Source organism: Varroa jacobsoni, unplaced genomic scaffold, assembly GCF_002532875.2.
Source record: "Varroa jacobsoni isolate VJ856 unplaced genomic scaffold, vjacob_1.0 contig00584, whole genome shotgun sequence".
Classification (NCBI taxonomy): Eukaryota; Metazoa; Arthropoda; class Arachnida; order Mesostigmata; family Varroidae; genus Varroa; species Varroa jacobsoni.
Genome location: NW_019214494.1, coordinates 82,177 through 102,362, shown reverse-complemented (window position 1 = coordinate 102,362; position 20,186 = coordinate 82,177). Strand labels below are relative to the sequence as shown.

Here is a 20,186-nt window from a genome sequence, read left to right as displayed (position 1 = left end):
ATGGAGATCATAAATGACCCAACATATATAGTGAAGGGCCTGATATACAAAGGTGGACCTTTTCAAATAAGATCTAGCTAAAGCGGCATGTTGCGTGAACAGTCATATCCGTCACGTATTGTATATCATTTCCGAAACTGAACGCTGCAGCGTGGATGATGTTTAAGATTAAATCATAATATTTCCGTGTCCATAATATAGAATGACTTACTTTTCAACCAATAGATTCAAATTTAGCCTGCTGATCTAGTTTAAACAATGCGTAGGGTACCTTGGAAAAGCAAGTCGCCATCGTCTTTACCGACTCTTGCATACACTTTTACACATATTGATAAATATAATATGCACATTATTAAATTTATATAGAAAATATATAAATGAAATCTCAAGCTGTAGCTTGAATATTTCCTATTGACTGTATCACAAAGGAAGCGGGCATTGAAAAAAAAACAGCCGATTACTGACCCCAAGACGGGAAAGCAACTTGAAAAGCTTCGAATGAGTGACCTGTTTCGATACGACTTGAAATCGAAGTCGATCACGTTGAAACACTGAGACGTTCCAATAAACTTCGTTCATTTCATGTCTTCAGTAGCCGCGAATCGGTGTTTCTTAATTTGTGATACAGGCTTCCTGTTGACGTTCATAATCGTTTATCCCTTTTTATGCATTGAGGACACATCGTCTGGACATTTGTGCAAGGAAAGCACACATTGAGCTCTTAAGGCCTTCAAATGGGAGATCGTCCAAGATTTCACTCGTCTTGGACTGGATTCTATTCAAATACTGGAGTATCTTTACTAACACGACATTTACATCGTGGACAGATGATTCGGAAGGGTCTTCGAAAAGCAACAGAGGGTCTACGAGATCGCGCCGTAACCGTTCCTGTTCGACGGACATATAGATTCGAAGAAAATGCCGCTTCTAGTTGGTCGATTAACATTGTTCTGAAGGTCCGCGGTCTTGTGCAGATCACATTTTTTTTCTGTTGATAAAAATAGCTGAGATACATGTTTGTTGATCTTTTCGTGATATTTTACGTTTATGTGAAACGTATTCGTCAATGAAGTGGTTGTGCACACCCTCGCAATTGTTAAAAAACATAATTGACCCCGATTAAATTTTATTCGAGCATTTTGCATAATTGTGCTTTTGGCAATAGTTTCACTTATCATATATATGGCTGGAGGTAGAGAATTTTAAGTCAATCAGGCTGGGAGGTATCTCAGCTTTTAACGCTGAGTCACAATCAATGACATATAGCACAATGCCGAAGGGAGACGCTGTGTTTGAGTGCATTGGGTGTGACCTGTAACAATCGGTACCAACCCATGATTAGCATGTCTCCTTTCATTTTGTCATCAAACCTACGCGCGGTAGGTTTAAAGCAAGCAAAAACAACATTTTATCATTTTTCTTAGTTTTTTAATTAGTACCATCATGCGGTCTACGAAGTTATTAGTTCTAGTTCTTCCTACAGGCGAGGCTGTAGACTGATCCAGAATTTATCAACCTCTATGAGAGTATAAGCGACGAGAAGGATCTTATATCAGTTTCGAAACTCTTTAAAACATAATAACTTCTACTACCATGCGACTTTTTTTTTTATCCTTTGCATAAGCTACTACAGTTTCACTCAGCTGAAGTTGTCTGTTTTGATGAGCCATGGTTCTGTTGGTAGAGAAATACCTGCTTCTTTGATACCTAGGTATTGGTAGAGAGCATCTCTTGTTGAGTAAACACGTATATAGGCAAATGTACTTTGGATTTATTCTTACGGAAGGTATAATTTGGCCCGCGGTTACGCGAAGTCCGTAGTCAGTATGAATCATCGAAGTTAAGCTCCTCAATTACTACCACTGCTTTGAACTTTGGTTTTTCGAAACCGTTATGGCGTTTTATTGCTCGTTTGGCACAGCGACCGGCGGATGAGATGGCCGCTGGTACTATAGGAGCATTCTTGCCATCAACGCATTTAACTTGTGTCTGCAATCGGACAGAGGTATCTGGTCAGGGCCCTTCACTCGTCTTCAGTTTATGCGCTCTTTACGAGATTTACATCTTTCTCAGTAAGCTATGTTTTCTTTGTTAGGGTTCTACTGAGCTCTTCGTTCGCCTTGCATAGATGATTGACGTTCATAAGGAGTTTTTGATTTCACGTAGAATTTGACGAACGTCACATGAATCATCCTTTTGACGGAAACCAGTTTTTGCATATAATGCCTTTTACGTTTCTCGTCTGCTAAAAATAATAAAAATAAAAAAAAAAATTGCAGTTTATACATACTTGGCTCTGACTGATATACAATAATAAGTGAAACAGTCTCTTTGAGTCTCTTTATGGCTATATTGTACAAACATGTCTATTCCACCAGGTGTTTTAGAATATATATATCAAGGGAAGGTCTAAACGTGAACCGTTAAGCAGGTAGTTTCGCACCGCTTTGTGGCACTTACTTGCTTTAGTGCCTGTTGCATGTTTATTTGAGCGGACCTATTCCATTAGGACGTAACATTATGATGCACCTTGAATAGAGAGAAATTGGCGTATGCTTAACAGGTCACTAAAATTTTAATTAAAAAAAAGTTACGCGAAGTTGTTTACACTTTTGTTAAGTTAACGCCACGATCGTAGAACTGAGGCCAGCCTTGACCATTAAATTCTGCATTTCTGAACTAGCATCTCCAAGATTTCCCCATCTGAATGAACTCACCTGGTTCTTGCTTTCCACCCTATTTTGAAGGCAAAAGCCTCATTATGCCTGATTAACCCCAGGGCGACAGGGTCCCCAGTGGACGATACCAAGTTCCATGAAGCCATCAAGGCGAGTGATCCTAAGAAACCTCCAAGCGGCCAGGCGAACTGTGGCACAGATGTCGCAGCCCTTGAATAATCCAGGGTAAGGCGCTTGGCTAAATAAGCCGGCCACGCAGATACCCTATACCTTGCCACATTGCTTAGTGACCGACCAATGTTGTAAGCTACAATCGGAATTTTCTTCTGTTATATGATGGGCCAGCTGGACTTTGACGGTGGTTTATCGGAACGGCACCAAGTCGTTGTCCTCCTACTTGAGCAATTATCTCTCAAAACGTTTTAGGATGCGGTCGTCTACCCGAGTTCGGTAAGTTCAAGTGCCCCTTCCTACATCGAGACTTAGAGTGCCAGAGAAGCGGAGAGACCGGGCAGAAAAATGCTAGAATTGGAAAAAATCGGAAATGGCATCCTTTAGGTGCAACGTTTTGGAGGTTAACATGCATATTCAATGTATGCAGCGAATCCAGGTTCCATCATTATAGATGATCAACTTTTAAAAACAATGTATATTATTGGGTATATGATCGGCTTCGAAAGAAGAATTTTTACAGTGAGGGTTCATCCATTGAAGCCGATTTACTTAATTACAACGATTAGATCTTCATCACAAGCTTCATGTTATACAGAATCGCCGTTACGGTCGCCGACTTTCTTAAAAATTTTAAGATAAGATGAAGTAACACGTTTGTATAAATATAATTGTTTGGAAATAATAATACATTTCATGAAGTGAGTGTTCCACAGAATAACAAATATAAACATATACAACGACGAAGCTACGTATGACGGCGATTCATTATGGCATAATCACATTGTCACTAGGTGACCGCGCATCATTTTGAACAATAATCGGTAGCGGCCAATATTCACAGAAAGTGTTCCCGCTACTTCGACCACATAATAAGGTCAATATATTACAGTCCTATATATAGTTAATCAGCAATATAAAACACATATAAATCTAATTAGTAGCACTCCCAAAAGTCCCCCTCTAAACATTTCAGGATTGTGCTGATGATAATATAGCAAAGCTGGATCCTTTTTACCGATTTGCTTCTCGGGTACGTAAGCGTCCAGAGATTGTGAGTCTATTTTTTGTATTGCTTGTAATAAACTATTATTATAATCAAGTCTTGAACAGCTAATATATCTGGCAGAAGGAAGCTGTACCATATGCCAACTACAGATTTTCATTACAACGTCTGTAACGGGATGTTCAGTGTGAACAACAGTGGGCAAACTACCCATTTGCTCCATTCTATGTTTACCTTTAATATGTGCATACTCATTTGTAGGCGCTCGCTATGGCTGCCGGAAGAGAAAATGATTCCACACAGGAAGCCACTATAGAGGCTCCGTGAGTTTGCACGGCTCAACAACAAAGATTTGAAAGGTACATAGGGATATAAGGATACAAAGCCGCGGGATAAACGGGAGTGAATAAACTATCAAAGTACGCTAAAGTTGCGCGAGGGGCATTGCTGCTTTTGCGGGGTCGGCGACCGATAGAAGTGAGCAGACCACACGAATCGTTCCAGCCGTCTTGCCGCAGATTCAACAGCAGAAGCGATACGGCCGATATAAAACGACAGACGAAAAGAGAAACTCAGAGGCCGAATAATTACGATGTATATAGAAGCAGCAGAAACGGCGATAACAACAAACAGAATAGCTCCTCTGAAAAGGAATCGAAGGAGTAAAGCTCGTGCCAGAGGCTTATGGAAGGGCCAAAAACGGAGCGGAACATCGGATACAGCTTTCTGTATTCACCTCTGTTGTATTACTATTGCTGCTACCACCATCGCTACTTCCCAATTCGTATCCTGGATTCATTCCTGGGTAACAGGAGAGTAACGCTGGGTTTAGAGTAATTGCCTTCTATAGCTTTGAGCAGGGGATTTGGGAATGAGACTGCTCGGCGGGTGTGGGTAATACTACCAGCCATATTACAGACTGGATTGAAGCCCTCAAGCCGTTGATATTATTGCTAGATAACGCTCCTTATACATGCTAATATATTCGTACTTAGAGAGCTGGCAAATTAAGTGAGAGCATAATAAAGGCCCATTTAACGAGGGATCATTTTTATCATCAACAATTTATGCACTTTCCGTTAGATAGTCATCACAGGCTTAAAATTATATAGAATAGCTCTGAGCTTCAAAGGATTATTACCAATGCCGGTTTGACCACATGAATGGCGGTCATCCTTTTTATGCCTTAAACTAGACGTTGGATAAACAGCATCTGTAAAAATAAAAAACGGCCAGTTGTTTATAGCATATGACAATAAAGGCCATTCACCTATGTAATCCGCAACAAGGTCGGAAAGTAATCAAGTATGGGTGGGATCAATTGCAGTTTCCCTAAACAAGTTCTATGCCTTAAAAACGTATCTACCAAGTCTAGTAATTTAAATTTTTACCTATTTTATTGTCATATCGATAAGGCTTTGACTATAAACCCAGTAGCGCTTATCCCTTTCCTGTTATATACAATTGTTGAAGATATTTTCTTAATCAAGTTTAATATCGCGCTTGATTTCAAAAAAGTATTTCCAATAAACTAGGACAGACGGTGGATCGTAAAGGTATATTGCTTGGCCTTTTTGCTAGGTTCACGTATTGTCTTTAATTCTACTTTGTAGTCATAAAAAACTAGCTGCATATAAATCCGTTAAGATTGTTCATCCACTTTCATCTAGATTAACGACAAAACGAACTTGTTCTGTGAACGTTGACGACAACATACCTAGGATAGAAAACGTACATTTGGATGCAGCAGAAAGTTCCTTTTGCTTCCCAGTTATTTTTTTTTATGTCTTGACGATATAACTGTCTGTAAACACTGGAGCCTAAGTGTATACGTCACTAAACAAAAATAATCTGTGGGTCTTAGAGCGATGTAAGACAAAAGCTCTCGCTTACAAAGGGATCTAGTTTACAGTTAGGCAAAGGTCGATTTTCCGTAAAGCACCACACAATTGCCGAGTTTAAATTCATGGGACGGTACAAAATAGGTGTTTGAAGATTGCATTGCCGTACCGTCGCCTGGTAGAATTAGAGGAGCTAGATGATTTCGTGTCGTTTGCATTTGGGGCGATTATAACCATTCATGTGAAATATGGTTCCAACCATTATCATAACGTAATAGACGTAATGACGGCAATTTAGTTACTTCGTGAAAAGTATAGTTGCTTATAGGTAATTATTTGGCCACTGCAGGCTCGAATGTCTTTAACCCAGTTTCTGTTATTGGGTACACTTATCAGGTGATGCCAATCTTTTTTCCGACCCTCAGCTATCCCGCCCACAGCAAGCATCAGTGTTACCAATTAATGTCACGACGTATACACGACCAGTCAACAAGAACGAGCAAGAGTGGCTATTACTCAATTTATCGTCTGCTTTTTGGACTTTCACAACAAATGATGATATTTCGTTACCCGCCATTTTCGAGCACTGCGAACATTCGTGCTGTTTATGGTTCCCATGGCAACCGCATCCTAGAAAAACACTTTCAATAACTGTAGGTGTGAATGTCTTCCATTCGTACTACAAGTGGTGGATGGATGACACCAATTTAATGTTAACAATTATATAATATGATGCAATAAAATTATTCTTATAATATTTTTAGAGGATATGTTCGTATTAGATAGCATGTTAGCGGGCGAAGAAGACCACTGTTCTACCCAACATACATTACGAATTTGTATTCCGAAATGACTCTATTAGCCGTCACGTGTGAGATAGCCACATTCTAACTAGTAAATTATAATTATATAATTAGCTGTCCATGGTTGCCCCATTTCCTTTCTTAGTGATTTCTCTGTGACTCCTCCGTAAAAGATGGTATTAGTTCAGGGCCTACATGAAACAAGCTAAAAAATTAATTCTATGAAGCACTCGAGATTTACGAAATGCGTACGAAGTGCTTCTGTTTAAAACAGCCTATATCCGCTGTTTTTTTTTTCCATACTAAGGATAAATAAATGTACAAAAGGCGCAATTACTTCGTTGCATAAAGACCAATAAATGTATTACTAAAAAAATTATTGTCGACTACTCTGTAAACCTGTACCATTTTTTATGCCACGCGTTTTTTACCACGAAGAATATTAGCATATTTTAGCAAAAATAAGTCAACGGGCACACAGGGGCGTCGATCCAGACTAGGCTGTAAATATGAGTAACAAAGAAGACTGATTGACTATTCATCGATTTCGGCGAAGCCCTCAGAATAAAATTGACGAGCAGCATGCCCTTCTGGGTGCCCCGGGGATCACTGGATATTATTGGCCGTTTTTACCTAAAACATCAGCACTACAAAATCACGAGGCATAGAGTGCAAATTTTACGTTGACAACCTTAAACCTTACTACTGTATAGATACATTTGTAAGGGAAATGGTCATGCAAAATACTATTTCTAGGTTTTTTTTAGTGATGCTGGATCAAATCGCAAAAGCCCTTTTTTCGCTAATATGAGTTAACTGCTGCATCTGCTATATTTAAATCCAAGTACAGTTCTAGCTAATACAAAGTTAGCAAGAGAAAAATATTTTCAATCGCTAAATGTTTGATCCTCGATGCCAACTTCAATTTTCAAAATAGACCAGTTACGTTATAATGCAACCCTCCGCTTCCGTGTTCTATAGTTCAAAGTTTAAATGTTCACATCCCTGCCTATGTTCTACCCAAGTTTGCTTGTTATTGTGAAATTTGCTTGTCGCAACTAGGAAATTATACAAGTTATTGCAAAGTTCATAGTAAGTTTTTGCGAAAAGTTGTACTACACTGCAACGTTAACTTTGCCTGTAATAGTTCTAACATATAGTAACTAATACTTGCCAGATTGACAGATTTTTTTGCGTAAGGAAAAATTTATTAACAAGTGGTTCTATAGTCGGATCTCGTGAAGAAGCGATTAAGTGAATAGTAATAATAATAATAATAATACTTGTAATAATAACTATATCGCACAAACGTGTTTAACATTACGCTTTAACAAAATACCTCACTTAAAGTGTCCTAGCTTGTCTGAAACTAGGAATCGGCAATCGAAAATCTTCAGAAGGTCGGCATCGTACGCCGGGAAACTACCCACCATGACATGAAAATTTCAAGACAAGAAGACAATTGAACCAAAAAGTCCACGTATAATGGGTGTTGTAGATATAACGTGAAAAAATAGCTGTTTTCTTTATTCCTTAATCTCCTGTCGCAAACACACAACAGGTCTTAAGAAACTTTATCCCTACAAAGTCTATTCTTAACCACTTGCCGTTGTCTTACCGCTGAATTAGAATAGAACAAGCATTCAACGTGTTCCCCTATTGGCCCCTTATCAAAATCTAGAACCATTTCCCAATGTATAATTTTTTACATATTCCCAACTGGTCAGCAAATTAACAATCGTCACATCACGTCTCATGGCGGAAGCAAACTTGCCGCTAAAATATTCATTTAATCGGGGATTTGGGACAAAAACACCGACATTGGCTTTTAATAAGACATAGGCGGATGTATTTAGTTATAGCAAAACATACTGAAATTGATAAAGACTGTTTTGTGCAAAACAGGGTGACTCCGTGTGATTTTTGGTGAATACGGGCATATGTCAGAGCATTTCGCATGAGTTAAGGTGGTTTGCATGGTTTGGAAATGTTTACCTAAACGTCTGCTGTGAGGTTATAAACAAAATTATAAAACGCACAATAGATGAAACTAATTATTGTAGGACAGCAGGAACCAAATAAAAATTATATCTAACTACCGTATTCACTCTTATCAGTGAATTTCTAAGTCCCTGTCAATCCTATACTTTGTAGGGAGAAAGGAACCGGAACGTTTAATTTTCATTTTCTGTAAATCGTTAAAAATAGCTTATATATTTAGTTCTAGAATATAGTAGTTGTCCTGAAATACTTACCACTAGAAGCAAATACGAATTAGTGTCAAGGTACGTGATTATGTCCCGGTGATGGTTGAAGCGGCAACGAGTCCAGTATCGTAGACTAGTTTTGCATAAATCGTACGTACGAGTTTCATATCGAATAAATTACTCGTAAAATTTTTACACAGATCTTTTTTTTTTTTTTTTTTGCAAAAACGTTATTATCTTCACAGTAAGGAGACAGGCCCAAAAGGCGCATAGCAGGTCGCGTCACATCGAGGCGTGCATCTCACGGTTTTATTTTAATTAACATATTTTAAAGCTTGAAATCTGATAAAAGTTGACCAAGAAAAAATGCATGATAATGGAGCTCAGCAGCTTGAAAACCTGTAAAATAAGAGGTTTGAGTAAATTAAACGTTCAACTGCGCGCACTCGTCACTATATGATACGAAATGGTCTACATATATCCGCTACAAGCACCAAAAGTGGTAGCTGCTAGCCGTTTGCTAAATCGTTTAGAGCGGCTACGGTGTGGTAGTGGGTCATACTACACGCATATTACTAATCTTCAAACTAGTTTAAACAACTTCCAAAAAGAGAATCGGTCTCCTTAGAAGACAAAAGGGACCTTGTTATCTCCAGCCAACAAATAGAAAATCGTCAAAGTAGAGTTACCTCATCTAAAACCGGGTAGTACAAAAACTTGATGCCAGCTGTCTATCTGTAGCGTGACAAAAGCTCTACTTTGTGACTTTTGTTCTATGCCGCGTCATGATAAAGGTTAAAGCTGTGAAATTTTTTGAAAGTACCATTAAACGACGCAAGAAAGGCTCGCGTGAAAAATGTTGTTACCTGAACTATGCCTTATTTCTGAAAGTGTATCTAAATTAGAAATAGAAAACATAGATATTTCGATAAACTTTTTGACAGTGTGATGACAGATTCAATTCGGAACCCAAACCACATACTGCGCATTTTCTTCCTTTACTCTGCAATTAATTTCTTAGCTGTAATGACGCGTCAAACGAAATTGGTTAGCGTAAGTTTATTAATGGATCGCCCAAGTGGGCAGGGAATTTAAACTTTGGGCTGATGGCAGCCCAACAGTCTCGAAAATACATGAGCAGCTAAACAATGTAAAAGATGCCAAATATATCAACGAGTCTAGCTGCTAACGCTTATATGGACGACAAGATCGGTAATTAGTAGTTTCCTTTTTAAAACTCCCGTTAATTTCTCTATCAAAAATTGAACTTCTTTTGATTAATTTGTGAGCCCTCTTAGTCTAAAGCCTATCGAGGATCCTTTAATTTGCTCCATAGACATCTTCGTCGATTTTTCAAAAACATTACGAAAATTGACAATAACGTAGACTGTCGATTTCAGACTAAAAACGAAGTTTAACATCTCGGTAGGGTTTGTCCTGTATGAAGGAATTAGGAAATAGCTCATTTTTCTTGATTTGAGGCTCATTTTCCACCAGTTCTTTGTTTTGTTCTAATAAGAGTAGGTTTTCTTCTAGCTTTGAGAATGAGAGATAAAGGCATGCCGGTTACGACAAAAGGCCTAACGTTTTCTCCAACCTAGGTGGTGTACCATGCATATACTGTGTATAATCAATGTGCACGTATACAGGACATGTAGGCAAAGAGACAAGGCGAAGTGATACATATATTGCCTTACATTGGTTTTGCTGCTTTAGGAATTCTAGTTAAAGTAAGCAAAGCTATACGTTAGCTCGTCTTTACTAAAAGCATGTGCTGTTAACACAGTGTAAGATCACTTTCCTTTACGAAGAAATCTCCGCTCACACAATCTCATCTAGTAAAAATAACAATGCCATGCAATAAATGTAAATTGCAACAGTCTGCTCCCGCTGCGGACTTCAGAGGAGTTAAACCTAGGTTTTTGTGCTTGTACATCATGCTTAAATATCTTCAACATAGATTTACGTATGATTGAAGCATTGAAGAAAACTAAAAAAATAAAAATGTTTATTTTTAACTGATGATTTCGACAAACCTAAAGATGATCATGAAAGACAGTAGGATAAACCTGAAGCAAATTTGGAAATTGGCAATCAAAGAGGAACTGCCCTTCGTGGGGTTCAATGGAAGCAAATATTTTGATAAATAATATATGAGAGATGTTCTATATACTAGTGGTGTGAGACTGGTTCTGAAAGTATATGAATTCTAACACAGTTATATAATGTAATAAATAATACAAATATAGAAATTTCCTGTAGTTTGCAAAATGGCACTATCTGATATAGAGAACAAGGTCTATTTGACTAATTAGGGTAAGAAAACGTTTCCTTCGTTATGTACAATAAACGAGCTGCTGATATGTTTCTGGGCCAATTTGCTCTTTCAGTGGCTTCGAACCCGGTGGGTAGAACTTCGGGGTGCGAGAGACCGAATATAAAAATATATGTACCCTGTTGGAATATATCAATACTAACCTCGTCTCCAGATCGACTGTGCTACGCCTCAGATAGACCATTTATTGTAATATCAATCCGTTTTGGTAGACATATATATATATATATATATATATATATATATATACATTGGCTTTGAAAGTTGTTTCACCATGTCTAATTCTACTAGTTAACATATTGCCGGTTTAAACAATGCGATCACGATGGATATATGTGCCACTAGTTCCCTCCTTTAATACATAGCAGTAATTAAGGTCCAGCGAAGAAAGGTGAAGGTTCGAGTCATTTTAATAATATACTTTATAGTTCCTGGCAAATGTTTGGTTAGTCGATCTCGCCAGATAAGCATCTTAGATTACTATGCTATTTATAAATTAGTCACAAAATTTTCGAAAAAAATCATTTTCTTTATTCTCGGCAGCTGCTATTTCGATTTTAAACCCACGTCTGTCTCCTACAAGTGTTTTACTAAACGTTTCGCGTTCCGGAAACCGCAACAGCTTGATCATGTCCTTCTCAAAAGATTCACATGGTCTCCTGCATTAAATAAATAATGTGGTACGCAATTTTTTGCAGACTATAATTTAAAAAAATGGATTATTAATTAATTATTTAATTTATTAATAATGAATGTATATAACTAAAAACGGTATTCTCATCAAATCATATTGTGCCACGCAAAAACCTTTATTCTTAATAGCGCTATTATTTATTTATTTCTATTCCTATCTATTTCTAGCCGATGCATAGCTCAAAGCAATTACTTCCACATTTTGGATCTATTTGTCGGTCGTAGAACCTCAAGTGGGCTCTCCTTCGATGCGCCGTGAAATCAACATTCCTTTTAATTGTACGGATTAAAAGAGTGAGCACTATATTATTTAAATGAAAGACGATATAAATATATATATATATATATATCTATATATATAAAATAATAAGACAGACGCGTCATCCAGCACGAGAGAATGATTCTGGATACGGACATGTAGTAGAAACAAAAATTGCCGAACGCTTTCATAAATCTATGTGTTTTGCTCCAAAATGTTTGCTACTTTCAACAACGGATTATGCTAGCCAAATTTCTTGCTATACTAAATAAAAAATTACGAGTTAAGCGAAAGGTCGGTCATGCTTGTCCTAAATTCGAACGTTTATACTATCTGTTCTGTTATAAGCGGCATTTGCGTTAAAAGTGACGGTAGGCTGGGAGCATTTGAGTTTTACCAGAAATTTTAATTATCGTGTTGAATCTAATCTGCACAGGTGATCACTATTTTATCTCCAAGATAAAATCGATCAAATTGCAAATGCGCCATGGTTCTGTCACCGTGCTGGGTGATACCATCTAATAAATTCGTAGACACTGGCACATTCCAGGTTCAGTAGAGAAACGCTACTTTATTAGTGATCCTTAAAGGAAGGAGCGGCCCAATCGCATCGACATCATGGCAGGAAATAGAGAGAAAAAACGCTTTCTGGGTAAGAGACTAAAAGCTACTTGAAAAGCGTACACAGCATCTTAACGGAGCAATCTTGCTCCCCGAATTAACGCTTCACAAAAGTGGCGTGTAGGGTTCTGATGATTGACGTCAAGAGCGCACTGGTTACGCAGCGTGATCGGCTACATGCGGTGTTCGACTTTAAGGTAGCCTTCAACTGGGCGCCCAGGAACAAGGTTATGTTTACGCTGATGGAGACTGGTGTTCCTGTAAGCGTGTTCAACCTTCTCGCTGCGATTTTACAGGAAAATAAAATAATCATCGACGACGAAGCGGCTGAACCCCCGTCTTTAACACAGACAATTGGCCTCGCTCAGAGAACCACTGTAAGCCCACCCTTACTTTCTATCTTGCTGAAAGCTCAAAAGGAGACTACTGGTACCTTGTATGTCGCCATGTTGCCTATATAAACAGGTTTCCGTACTTGAGGTTGCTCGTTTCCGCGAACGCCAGAGATCTCATTGCTTACATCACCAAAAGATGCAGAGAGTGTTAGTTACATAAGCGATGAAATTTTTATTGATTCTCCCTTGCAACTTATTCAACCTCGAAATAGCTACGACCGCAACGTGTGAGATACGTGTCATTTGAAGAGATTCTAGAACGGGAAGTCTCGACCCACTGAATCGCGTCAAAGCCTCCTGTTTCAAAAGAGCAAGAGCAGAACTGCAGATAATAATTCGAAATTGTTTCGTGTATATCCTACCCGACTTTCCACGTCTGTCCAAGGACCTATGTCGTTACTTTGAGGTACCACCGACGGAACTCTTCCAGACGAATCTTGAGAACCGAGAGCAAAAATTCGCTGAGTTTGATAGGGATTCCATTGCTTCGGGTGCAATGCAGAACAACGAACGGAAAGAGACGAACCGGCTAAACAGACATGTTGCTATTCGCCTGGCCATGAGTGGGTTCTACTATGGACTCTGCAGGAAATCAGGTTCCACGAGCCTGAGGATACGTGGAGCTTTCCCAGATGTAAAAGCGTAGCAAATATCACTGATTGTTGCCGCTAGTACTGTTTTTAAGGTATTTGGAAAATCTGTTCAACTTTGTAAACTCAACAAGACTCGTATATCCCATATGGTGCAAAGTGTTTTGGTTTTATGTACCTTCTCTAATGTTAGCATGTCATGTTTTTAACCCTTATACACTCCTCTGACTACTATCAGCAAAGGTCAATAGAGGTCAGCTCATAAAATTTGATTAATTATCTTTAAATGCATTATAGTCAAAAGCCAACATTTTGCAGCTTGTATTTGCTTTAGGCTTTACATCGCCGTTTTAAACATATTTGAAACGTTTAGGTAGATATGACAACGGCAAATTAGCAATTCTATTTATAAATTTGAAGTAAATGTGAGGTTTGCTTTAAAGCTAACAAAGAAAAGACATAGAGAATTAATAATATAGTACAACAAATAAATTATCCCCTCTCTCCAATCCATAAATATATAGTTTTGTCGAGTCTGCAAGAAATGAAGGCTTTTATTAAGGCAACGGAACTTGTACAAATTTAGTTTTCTTTATCAATTTTTTCTATAGTGTATCAATATCTATTTGCCATTTACACTCTAATATACATCTGCATATTTGCACCTACGCCGATACGTACACAGTGCTGACTTTTTGCTGGTCTGTATTCTCCATTCTGCCTTCATAGCGCACTCGTTGTCCTTTGTAAACTGTTTATGTGGCCAGAAATAATGGTTGCCAGGTCATCAAATTAGGAGTTTTTTTTTTAAGAGTACCGGAATCTGCTAGATATTATTTAGATCTCTGAGCTGAACTTATGTCAATAAAATTCTTTTAATTCTCTTTTCGACAGTTACAGATCAAGTCAATAGTCAGGGGTCTTCTTCGTATGTTCGTATCGTGTACAGTTGTTGTAAATTTGTAATGTTAAGGTAGACTGTCGATATCCGTTATTTTCGAAGTCAGTCTTAACTACGCAGACGTTAGTGATCCGAAGTATCTGCCCAATACACTGATTCCCTGCATCTGGTGTGACCCCTGCCCTCTTAGAGGTATCTAAACAGATCAAAAGCAGGCCAGCAGGGGTCACGTACCTGTGGAGGACTCTACCTGTTTCCAACAAACTCACCGGCTTGGTAGCCTTTCGGTAACTACGTGCCGTGATCTCGTTTTCTATGCGAAGTTATTTTGAAAGCTATCTGCTTTGACATGCGGTTTTGAATAAGTTAACATTGTTGGCAATGACGTCAGCTTAAAGCTTATTTCCTAATGGGTCTTCAGTTTCAGGCTGTTGGCACAGTTCATTCCTTTTGTACTTACAACTCTCACTTCCGCCGATGCTAGGGCATGATTTTTTGAAAAGAAATTTTTATGTGATCTTTTTGAATTAACTGAACCGATCACCGCTGACGAAGCGTGACTGTGTTCCCTGTTACTGCGCATGCCAGCCCACTATCGCATAGATAACACTCAGATACGACGAATACATACGGAGAGAGGAACGTGTTACGCTAGCATACGATTGAAACGAGTAAGGACGACTTCCGAAGAGGTAACTGCCTAATTTTCTTTCATAAGAGCATTCTGACAAAATAATGCTTGCAAGACATGCTAGGAGTCCGTCTCACGGTCGTAGATATGTAATTCTTCACCTGACATCTAAGGCTAGATCTATAGGTACCCTATAAAATGGAGAATTTATTTATAATCAGTCTACTGTAATCTTATAACGTAGTCTTTCTCAGATATAACCTGGTTATGTCACTTTTCCACTCTCGAAAATATTTTTGAACTTTGGAGTTTTGGCATCCTGTCACGCCGCGTTCTCAATATCTTAATGGTTTCTACTGTCATATGAATTCCTTTGATGCTTTTTGTACCTGAGAACAGAAATAAATCTACGTGTAGCTAATTAAGGGGTTGATCTATAAGGCAAACGGGTATTGATGGACTGCTGCATCACCGTGATGCAGAACCCACGGTATGCCCTTCTACAGTTCCAACTTTTAACGATGGACAGTCTTAAGCAATCGTTAGAGGGCTTCTTAGAATGTTTCCTAATAATTGTATAACCGTGAGAAGAAATACAACTCAAGCAGGAGCGACTCTTCTTTTTTTGCAGATTTTTGTTTCTCTACGCTTTTAAGAGGATCCAGAACATAAGTTTGCACTAACTACCTTAAAGCGGCTTTGAAGCCGAGTTCAAATTATGATTCAACTCATAGTATGATCTTTTAGGTTTGATATTACACGTAATATATGCAAATTGAGTTGTGTTATTGGACCAAGACAACCTAAGTGCTTCCTTTATGGCAATCAAGAGAAAATTATTGTTTGGTTTAAAATTAAACAAATAGCTCTCTGCTGCATATAGCCTACATAGTCTAAACCTAAATATAAAATTATTGGACCTTCGAAATTAGCCCTCGTAGAATAGTAGCCGAAATAATAATATAGAAGGCAGTATGAATAATTCACGGATTCCCCCAGGCGAACTACGGGTAGCCGTGGATGGAACCGTATAGTGCTATTATACATCTCGGAATAATCGCTGAAACGTGTACCCTGGTTCACATCGGATACAACTCTTTTACTAACGAAGACCTTGGCTCAAGTAGCCGCTGTGCTTCCCGTGCACAAAACGCATAAGGCCATGCACCTGTACACTGTGCATCTAGAAATAAGAGACTTTTTTAAATCGCGAACCCCTGTGAAAAATTAATAAGCTTCATCACTTGATACTATTTTATTTGACATCCTAAAATATTTCACAACAACATTGGGTCCAAGCGATGATCGATATCACTCTTTGCTATCAATAGGCATTTCATGTGGTCAATAATAAGAACATTTTCGGGACCACATTTATATGCCCATATTTGTGGGTTCGTTGGGTATTAGTGGTTATTGTAGCTCCACGTCGTTGTTTTCGCTCCTGGTACTCCTGTTTATAGATAAACGTTTTTAAGCTTTTAGTGGTGGATAGCAACGATCGAAAAGCGTGATACGGTAGCGCCTTGGCTTTGAGTGGTTCCTTTCACGCGCACGCATTAAAAAATGTTTTGTTAACTATTGTTAGACGCGTATTGGCACGTAGACGGGCTCTATTTCGGGTCCAATACATCCGCCCATCAAAATATTTGCCTAGTTCATAAATGATCCCGATATTTACTGTTATTCTCAACTATTATTATTATTATTATTATTACTGTCACAAGGATGAGCGTACGTTTTTTTTTTTTTACAGTTTGTCAAAATTTATTATGAAGCCCATTTTCCTGCGTGCTTACATCCCGACTATAGAAAGCCACGTATTGGAACATTAAATACGGATTCACAGAAAATGCCATTTCTTGTTTTCAAACACTTCCAAAGGTAGCTTTTGTTCGAGATATCGGAAAGTAATCACTAGGGCCTGCTTGGTAGAAAGTGTACCTATTTTGGAATACCCAACTTGCATTCTTCGGTACATATCCGAGGTATTTAAATCAGTTCATTTCGACTGGTGCAAATATCGTAAATACACTCTTTCTATATTCGAAATTACCCTCATCACGCTATAAGCAAGGTCCTTGGTGAAAATATTGGGGTTAGGAAGTTTCAGCAGAATTAATTCGTAAGCGTGTACTTTTTCGTATGAATACTATTTACTGTGTGCTGTTTGTTTTTATATGAAAAAAGAAGCAAGTATAAATTAAATTAACGAAATAAAAGCACAAAAATGACATGTGATAGTGGCGGCAAGAGTAACGGACTTCACTCGAAATCTGTGAGACCCGATCAGCGCATTGGGTTTCAAAGGATTGAGTCCAGAAAAACAAAGAAACTTCCTCTAGCTTCTATGTTGGCGAAACATTGTTAAGAAATCTGTATTGTCTCTCAATCACCAATAGATAATGATAAAAAGGCGAAAATGGTAGAGTTCCATAATACTAGTCCATGTTGTCATCACCGATGTTGGTTACTGTTCGACGCGCAGATCGGGCATGTAGAAATCAATTAACAGCGGACAAGATGTTCTTCATTGCGTCACTCGTGTTAAACTCTCAAGAGGATTAACTGTGTGTTAACACGATGTATTTACCGTACAATTAATTTTGATAGCTGTGTATATTGGTTCATATTTTATTTCTACATCACTCAGCAACGTCGTGCACACACTGCCGATAGAACCTATAGCGTGGCGACAAACGTGATGCACTCTAAACCGAAGGTTTAAGGCTGGGTAACATGAGGGGTATATAAAATATAAGGGGTAAAATGGGCGGGCTTTACGCTTTTTTAGCATGTCGTTCGATGGTAATATGCATTATGCATACCTTCAGAGGCTCTACGAAGAAAACCCTTGTCTGAGCCTGAAAACAGGATTCTACATACATTTAATTGTGAGTAATTATTCGTAGTGGTGAAATGTGGTAGTTTTAAAAAAACTTCAGCACCAGAAAAAACATACGTAAGTAACAAGTTACGCGGTCGGCCGCTTAAAGTATGAGGGCGCATTAAACAACGTATTCAAAAACAGGGCTGCTAAACAGAATGAAATGAGAACTAACAGAAGATCCAGGTATTGAGATAAAACGAACTACGTAGTTTACTTTCTATAGCTCCACTAGGTGCTCATTGGCGCTTTGCGGGAGCGAAGTAAACAAAATAACTTTAGGCCAAATTCTTGCAGTTCTAAAAATCCGACGAAGTGCTCTAGAGGACACCTTAGAAAGATCCAATTAGTTATAAAACGTCGGAGAAACCGGAATAAAACGATTCAGTACGAAGATGATTTTAAAACGGTACGTCGTGCCGGCGAGCATACAGTTGATATAAACTACAAAAGGCCGATCAACGATTAACAATGAAGAGTGTATTCTTTGTAGCGGCTAGATTCATCTATATTGCAGCTCACTAAAGCCTGTAAATTGTTTAAAGCAAATTCGGCAATTCGTTTCAGTAGAGCCCTTGAAGTAATGAGACGGGTGATTGAGGAACCAGCTGATTGCCCCACCACCGCTGTTAATCGTCTGTTGTGAACAATCCTCCCTAAAAGTAAAAAAGCTTAAATATTGTTTAAGGGATTTCCACAAAGATGCAACAGCGACGAGACGAAGACGTCAGGGGAGCTGCTCACAAAAATCGGTTTGTAAAACAGGAAAAAGCCTCGTGTAAGGCCAACGATGCTTAAACAAAGAGATCAGACGAGAAAGGAATTGAGGAACCAGAAAAGTAATATAAAGATGCGAACGTTATAGTATATATACGCACGTGAAGTTAACAGTGCTAATTATTTCATCAACACAACTTCATAGTGTTATCTAGCAGAGTCCACATGATGACCACCTGCTCGATTCCGCTCACATAATGGACATCAATACCACAGGAGTGCTATGCTTGCCTGACTGCCTGCTCTCTTGTAAAAGTCGGAACGGTCAAAGTTCTTAAACTCTATTTAAAAAGCAGAAAATCGTCGTGGCTTGTGGATAATGCAGGCTCTAGCGAATGAATTAAGTGATATGAATAACTTTGAAGTACGTGCATGTTTTTCCGGTAGACACGTTAATTTTAGTCAAAAAAAAGTTAGCCATATGCCGGCGTAAGGGCTCCTGTCCCTACATCTGGATTAGTCGCCTGTGACAGTTCATTCTCCGATAGAACGATACGGTTGATATCGGTCTACCTACCGTTGACAACTCCACTAAAGAACCATTAAATAACATGAAGAAGCTTTCCAAAGATTTGAAAAAATTTACAGATCCGCAATATGATATCAGTCGATCTCAATCAACCAGCTGAAAAGGTCTCACTCGATTTCTGTGCTTCACATAGTTTTGCGGAGGATTGGCCCGAGAAAGGAAACCTCATTACAATGAAATTCCAGATAATTTTTCGAGAACTGCCTGAATCCAAATGAAGTCTAATAAAGAAATCTGTGAAAACTTTTTTGTTATTTACATCTGGTGAATTTCAGGACCGTATTGAGCCCACATAAATGTAAAAACTAAAATACAACAACCTTTTTTCGAAATGGAAATCGCGAAGGCTTGAGGGGACAACGCGTTCCGAAGGAACAAGTAGACGGAATTTTGAAAGTAACTGCAAATGTATTCGCAGAAAGATAGCGTGATGAAGAAGCTTGAATTGTCAATGCTCACACAGGTCCTGTGGGAAGGAGGGGCACCAGAAGCCTTTGGGACGGCTATTGTAGCATGTTCGGTTCACAAGAAGGATCCGAAAGTAGATCTCTTTAGTGAACAGCCGATATAACTCACCTCGTTCTGTATCATAGCTCAAACAGAACTGCTGGTACATTCGGAGGCGCAGTTCGTCTGTAATCCGTTTGCAATTAAACTGGATAACTAAGTACAACGAGCCTCAGATTTAAATCTGCTTTCCTCTTCGCTTTGGCATAGAGGTAGTTCGGCTCACAAAAAAACTAAATAATTCTTAACCAGGTTTGATGCCGTTGCAGTACTATGACGTCTAGGTATCCTCAAAGAAATACACTGGGTCCTTTAATGAATACGTTGTGTGTAAAGTTTCCAGGGTACACACAGA

General features: G+C 38.6%; 1 protein-coding gene and 1 long non-coding RNA gene across 3 annotated transcripts in view; one reads left to right on the top strand and one right to left on the bottom strand.

The window, feature by feature from the left end:
- The window catches only part of LOC111271410 (glutamate receptor 2), a 113,626-nt gene that overhangs the window by 33,605 nt on the left and 59,835 nt on the right, over window positions 1-20,186 (top strand). The gene's annotated exons all lie outside the window — the stretch shown is intronic.
- Window positions 1,080-9,601, bottom strand: LOC111271411 (uncharacterized). 2 transcript variants are annotated; one of them, XR_002686856.2, is made up of 4 exons: window positions 8,755-9,601; window positions 2,718-3,200; window positions 2,461-2,529; window positions 1,080-2,245 (listed from the first exon to the last, which is right to left on the bottom strand). It is a non-coding gene; the product is annotated as an uncharacterized LOC111271411 (long non-coding RNA). The 2 variants fall into 2 exon arrangements; XR_015315311.1 differs by lacking the exon at window positions 2,461-2,529.